We start from the raw sequence: 7,504 nt of genomic DNA, 5'->3' as shown, positions 1-7,504 counted from the left end.
TGCCTCAGTTTCCTCATCTTCAAACTGGGAATGATAATGATAGCACCTACCTCCCAGGGTTGTTAAAATTAGATAGTATTCATAAAGTGTTTTGCAAACCTTAAAGTGCTATAAAAATGTTGCTATCATTATCATGGGAACATTGACTTGGAGCTGGAAAGGACCTTTGGAGTTATACAGTTCAACCCTTTTGTTTTATAAATGAGGAAATCTTAAGTGACTCGTCCAAGTTCACAGAGGTAATAGATGGTGAAGTCCAGATTCAAATTCAGGTACATTGACTCCAAAACCAGCATTCTTTCTTCTTCACCCCACAACCTACAATGACTAACTGGCTTGTAAATATTGGAGAGGTAGCTGGGAGATAAGGGTGTGCTGGACCCAGCTCAAGACAGCCCCTGAGAACTGATTGTTAAATTTTCAGTGATTTCAATGTTCATGCCTACACTTAAAATTGGCAAATGCTATAAATCAGTGCTTGACTTATTATTTTGTTGGCTAATCTAGATTTGAGAAATTGACAAAAGAAATGTTAATTGTGCAGATTAAATGTGTCCTGCATTCATTTCCCCTCCAAGACAGATAGGTGTTAAACAATTACCAACACAATGAAAAATTTACCAACCATCAATGAAAAAGTGCTGAACCAGGTCATGAATCTTCATGACCCCATTTGAAGTTTTCTTCGCAAAGATACTAGAGTGGTTTGCCATTTCCTTCTTCAGCTCATTTTACAGATGAGAGAACTGGGGCAAACAGGGTTAAGTGACTTGTCCAAGGTCAACGGACTAGTAAATGTCTGAAACAACATTTGAACTCAGATCTTCCTAACTCCAGGTCCAGCTCTCTATTCACTCTCAAGAGGGCTAACTTCTCATTCTGACTCTGCCTATTGTTGTATAATCTTGCTAATCCTCTACAGATCAGTTTCCTCATCTCTAAAGTAGGCATAAAAATCTAGCCCAGGGGTGGGGAACCTGCAGCCTAGGAGTCATAGCGTCAAGGCCACAGGTTCCCCACTCATGATCTAGTCCCACCTCCCCTTTCTTCTGCTACTTTCTACTTTTATGAAACCTCACCTACCTGGGCCTTGGTTCCTTCACCTGTAAAGTGAAGGGTGTGGGTTAGATGGGCCTATGGTCTCTTCCAGCTCTAAAACTATCATCTTCTGACCTAAGATCCTGCCTTATGTGGGAGCTCTGAGCATTATATGAAATAATGGATGTTTTCCAAATGTGAGACACAGTTCTATATGGGTTCAATGGGAAAATCAAAGAATCACATTTTCCCATCCATTATAAGCAGTACATTTGTTTGTAGACCTCTACTTACCATTCGTTTTAGGAAACATTAACAACTCCCAAAATATTTACAATATCTCCAAAACAGAGGCAATAAAGATCAGGGGTGATAAACTGCATGTCCACATTGGCATGAAACAATCCATTACTGAGTGTGCAGCCAGAGAGAGACATAATGTTAAAAAAACAAACAAAATCAAACCTTCTCAAATATTTAGATCCAATATGTTATTGGAATGATACGTTAGTGGCGCAATGTCCATATATCTTCCCCAGGACAAGTCTCTCAATAGCTAGTGAATGTGGTGGGGAATGGGAAGTACTTAATGCTTGGCCCAGGCTGCAAAGCTGCCTTCATGAGATTTACAGACTTCCCCCTGTATCCACCAACTCTGGTTAAGGTACCCACAGGAAAATGTCAGTGGCATTCAGGGCCATTTCAAGGAAGTCTTACTGGTTAGAACTTAGCCTGCATTTCTGGGGCAGAGTAATAGACTGGCAATTACCAGTGGGCAATAAGCAGCACATTCCCCTTAGTTCATCAAACTGAGGGGAAGCTAAGGTGGAAATAATATTGGTTTCTAGGAGAAACACCTTGACCTCAGCCTTCCCCTTAGTGTGGGCAGAAGACTTGGAACCTGGTGACTGTCAGACTACCCTGTGGCACCTTGTTGAACTAACTTGTCTGGGCTGTATCTCCCACAGGGACTCAATATCAGCTGGTTGGTATGTCTGGAGTTTGCAAAGAGCTTGGGTGATTTTTTTTAACAAATAAAAGTATTTTTTTTATTGCAGTTCCCAGCCCACCTAGCACCAGCTGTGATGAGAATCACTTTTATGGTAAAGTGCTATTGATAAAATTGCTCCCACTGGATCTTAGCTATGCACTGATGATGCAGCTCACTTGTTCTCTCCAGTTCTTAACAGGCTTATTCCCCCCTCCACCCATCTCTCTTTCTACTTCCCATTTCTTTCCATCTCCTTTCCCTTACCATCTCTATCTACCTCTCTTACTCCCCTCATCTCTCTCCTCCCCCCATCTCTTCTCTCTTTGTCTCTCCTCTCGGTCTCTCTCTCTGTCTCTGTCTCTCTCTCTTCCAGTCTCCCATCTTTCTTTCTCTTCTCCCTTTGTTTCTTTCTATATACATGTTTTTATATTTCCCACTTCCATCTCTCTGTCTTTCTGTATCTCCCTCTACCATCCCTCTTTACGCTTCTCCTATGTCTCTCTTATCTTTCCCTTCCTCTCTCACACCTATGTTTCCTCTAACTTTCTCTCTCTCCCTTCTCATCCCTCTGAGTCTCCCCTTCAACTCTTTTTTTTAAAAAGCAATTGGGGTTAAGTAACTTGCTCAGAGTTACACAGCCAGTTATTTCTGGGTGTGGTGCTAAGTATCAGAGCCCAGATTCAATCCCAGGTCATCCCGACTCTGGGGCCGGTGCTCTTACTTGCTGTGCTACCTGCTGCCCCTCCCCTTCAACTCTTTATCTCCCTGTCTTCTTTCCTCCATCTCTCTCTACCTCTGCCTTCTTTCTCATTTCTCTCTTCACTCATTCTTCAATTACATCTCTCTCTGTGCCTTTCTATTTCTCTGTTTATCCCTTCCCTGTCTTTTCATGTCTCTCCCTTTCCTCTCATCTCCCTCTGAGTCTCTCTTTCTTTGGGTCTCTCTTGCCAATTCTCTGTTTACTCTCTATGTCTTCTTTTGTTCCTATCCTTAAAAATGCCTCCCCTCCTCATTTTTCTCCTTATAATTCAAGGAGACCCTGAAGAGGCTCCAATAAGATTGACAGGCTGTTTGGTGAGAATTGGTATTGCTGATATAATGGAATTCACTCAGAAGGTGGCTACTCTTGACTTCATGCCTCAAATACATGCAGGGTAGGTAAGGCCAACAGCTGCCTATGCAGTACACACTGTGATAGGTGTGGTTTTTCCTTTCCCCTTCAACAGGGCCTGAAATTCCCACTCTTAGACTCAGTACTTCAGGTCAAATGACAAAGCTGGGGCATCCATTGACATGTATTTATGCTCCTCTTCCAAAAGGAGAGAGAGGTTAGTGGTAATTTGCTAGCTCCCTCTTTCCTATTAACACATCAGCACCCCTTACACATCATTGGGGCTTCATTTATCAGATGTGCTAGTTCCCCCCTTGGACAGGAGGAAAGCAAAGCACAAAGGAGTGGTACATAAGACAGCAGGAACCATTTGTGAATGGGAAAGGAAGGTCAAGAAAGGTCCAGAGTGTGGGATACTGTCAGGGAGAGTAAAAATAATCACAATTAACATTTGTCTAAAACTTTAAATTTACAAAGTACTTCTCTTAGGACAATCCTATGGGGCAGATACTGTGATACATTATTATTATCTCTGTCATTTGACAGAAAAGGAAACTTAATCCAAGTCCAGTTCTCTTTCTACCACACCAAATTGTCCCATTATAGACCCGGGCCAGCTGTGGGACACCAGAAGATTGCCGTTTACCCTAGAAGATCAAGGATGTAGTTACCTCTCCCCCCCCCCCAAAAAAAAAAAAAGAGCTACCAAGATATTACCTAATTCACCATTTTTGCAGACTGATATTAAATGTGGAAATCTTAGGAAGGAAACAAACATTTATTAAGTATCATTTATGTGCCAGGGACTGTGCTAAGTGCTCTGTGAATATTATTTAATCCTAATTTTACCACCCTGAGAGATAGGTACTATTATCACCCCCATTTTGCAGTTGAAGAAATTAAGGTAGACAGATTAAGTGATTTGCCCAGGATTACACGGCTAACTAATAAGTGTCTAAGTTCAAACAATTTACCCCATTCTACTTCTCCCTTCTTTCCATATCCATTGTGCTCCTCATTTCTTTTAATGTCATTCACTCAAATCCAGTGTATACCCATACCCTCTGCTTATATGTATTCTCTCTAGCTGTATTATTGGTCATACAATTTTTTAAAATTCTTTTATTTGGGGGGGGGATTTATTTTTATTTTATTTTATTTTTATTTTATTTTTTTTATTCTTATATTTTTTGCCCTTTTTTGGTAGGGCAATTGTGACTTGCCCAAGGTCACATGGCTAGTTTTGGTGTTAAGTGTCTAAGGTTGGATTTGAACTCAGGTCCTCCTGACTCTAGGGCTGGTGCTCTATTCACTGAGCCACCTAGTAGCCCCCGGTCATACAATTTTTAAGAATTACAAGTATCCCTTTTACATGTAGGGATGTAAATAGTTTAGCTCTATTGAGTCCCTTCTGTTTTCTTTTCTCTTTTTAAAGTTTATGCTTTTCTTGGATCTTGATACTGGAGGTCAGATTTTTGGTTTAGTTCTGGTTTTCTCCTTAGGAAAGCTTGAAATCCTTTTATTATGCTTAATTTTGCTGGGTAAGTGATTCTTGGTTGCTGTCCTAACTCCTTTGCCTTCTAGAATAACATGTTCCATGACCTCCAGTCCTTTAATGCTTCAGCTGCTAAGTCCTGTGAGATCCTGATTGTGACTCCCCAATATTTGAATTGTTTCTTTCTGGACACTTGTAGTATTTTTTCCTTAACTTGGTAGTTCTGAAATGTAGCTATAATGTTCCTTGCAGTTTTATTTTGGGATCACTTTCCTTAGGTGACTGGTAGATTCTGGTTCCAGGATATCGGGGCAGTTTTCCTTGTTAAATTCTTGAAAGATGCTGTCCAGGTCCTCCTTTTGATTATGGCTTTCAGGCAATTCAGTGATCCTGATATTGTCTCTCCTAGATCTATTTTCCAGGTCAGTTGTTTTTCCCAAGAGGTATTTTATATCTTTTCCCATTTTTTCATTCTTTTAAATTTGTTTGATTGATTCTTAATGTCTCATAAAGTCATTCGCTTCCATTTGTCCCATTCTAATTTTTATGATATTGTTTTCCTCAATCAACTTTTGTACTTTCTTTTCCATTTGGTCAGTTGTACTATATAAGGAGTTGTTTTCTTCAGTGGATCTTTGGATCTCCTTTTCCATTTGCCCAATTCTACTTTTTAAGCAGTTTTCCAAGCTGTTGACTCTTTCTTCACAATTCTTTTGCATAACTCTCATTTCTTTTCCTATTTTGTTCTACCTCTCTCATAATTTTTTCTTCAAAATTCTTTTTTTTTTCATTTTTCAAATGCTTTATTAACTTCTGATTTATATCATTCATTCCCACCAGATTTTGGGTTACAAATTTTCTCCCCATTTTCCCCCTACCCACCACCCCAAAATAGTAGTCCCACAGGAGATCCCCTCCTCCAATCTGCTCTCTACCATATCTTCTCCCATATCCCCTTCAACTTTTCCAGTAGGGCATGGTGAATCTCTATGCCCCAGTGCTTGTATATCTTATTTCCCAATTACATGTAAAATAGTATTAATAATGGCATATATATATATATGTGTGTATATATATATATATATATATATATATATATATATATATATATATATATATATATATATAAACATTTGATTTTAAAACTTTGAATTCCAGATTCATTCCCTTCCTCCCTTGTCACCCACCCTTACTGGGAAGATAAGCAGTTCAGTATAGGTTGTACATGTGTAGCTAATGCAAAACATTAACATAGTAGATGTATTGTAAAAGACTGACTATATTTCCCTCCCTCCTATCCCACTTCCCAATTGTTCTATTCTCTACTTTTATCCCATCCCTTTTCAAAAGTGGGTGCTTGTGGGGCGGCCAGGTAGCACAGCAAGTAAGAGCACCGGCTCCAGTGTTGGGACGACCTGGAGATCGAATCCTGGGCTCAGGCGCTCAGCACCACACCCAGAAATAACTGGCCGTGTAACCTTGAGCAAGTTACTTAACCCCAATTGCTTAAAATAAAAAAAAAAACAAAAGTGGGTGCTTCCAACTTCCCTCCCCCCCAGCCTGCCCTCCCTTCCATCATCCCCCCTCTCATCCCCTTCCCCCCCTACTCTCCTGTAGGGTGAGATACCCTATTTAGTGTGTATTTCACTCCCTCCCCGAGCCAAATTCAATAAGAATAAGGTTGACCCATTCCCTTTTGCCTTCCTATTCTTCCCCTCCATTGTAACCATTTTCCCTTGCCTCTTCTATATGAGATAGTTTGCCCCATTCTGTCTCTCCCCATCTCCTCTCATTATATTCTTCTCTCACCTCTTAATTTCACCTTTTAAGTATCATCCCTTCCTATTAAATTGTTCCTGTGTCCTCTATCTATGTATACCTGTAAACATATATACACACATTGACATATGTATTCATACACCCATATACCCTCCAACATAGACATATATATATATATATATTCCCTTCAACTATTTTCATACTGAGAAAAGTTTCATCAGTTACAATTATTGTTTTTCCATGTAGAAATGTTAAGAGTTCAACTTTGATAAGTGGCTTATGATTTCTTTTCCCTGTTTACCTTCTCGTGTTTCTCAAGCTTCTTGTATCTGAATATCAAATTTGCTATTCAACTCTGGTTTTTTTTTTTTTATCAAGCATGCTTGAAAGTCCTCTATTCCACTGAATGACCATATTTTCCCCTGAAACATGATACTCAGTTTTGCTGGGTAGGTGATTCTTGGTTTTAATCCCAGCTCCTTTGCCCTCCAGAATATCATATTCTAAACCCTTAGATCCCTCAGTATGGAAGCTGCCAGATCCTGAGTTATCCTGATTGTGTTTCCACAATATTCAAATTGTTTCACTTGTAATATTCTCTCCTTGATCTGGGAATTTCAGAACCTGGCTATAATATTGCTAGGAGTTTTCTTTTTGGGATCTTTTTCAGGAGGTGATTGGTGGATTCTTTCAACCTCTATTTTGCCCTTTGGTTCTAAAACATCAGGGCAGTTTTCCTTGAGAATTTCTTGGAGGATGATTTCTAGGTTCTTTATTTGATCATGGCTTTCAGGTAGTCCAATAATTTTAAATTATCTCTCCTGGATCTCTTTTCCAGGTCAGTGTTTTTTCCCATGAGATATTTCACATTGCCTTCTATTCTTTCATTTGTTTGGATCTGTCTAACAGCATCTTGATTTCTCATAAAGTCATTAGCTTCCATTTGCTCCAATCTAATTCTGAAGGAGTGGTTCTCCTCAGTGAGCTTTTGAGATTCTTTTTCCATCTGGCAAATTCAGCTTTTTAAGGCATTCTGCTCCTCATTGCCTTTTTGAGCCTCTTTTGCCATTTGAGTTAGTCTGTTTTTTAA

The sequence above is a fragment of the Petaurus breviceps genome, unplaced genomic scaffold (assembly GCF_028583685.1).
Source record: "Petaurus breviceps papuanus isolate PSGF00001 unplaced genomic scaffold, PetGlider_PUasm1.0 37, whole genome shotgun sequence".
Taxonomy (NCBI): domain Eukaryota; kingdom Metazoa; phylum Chordata; class Mammalia; order Diprotodontia; family Petauridae; genus Petaurus; species Petaurus breviceps.
Note: the sequence above shows the minus strand (reverse complement) of the source record.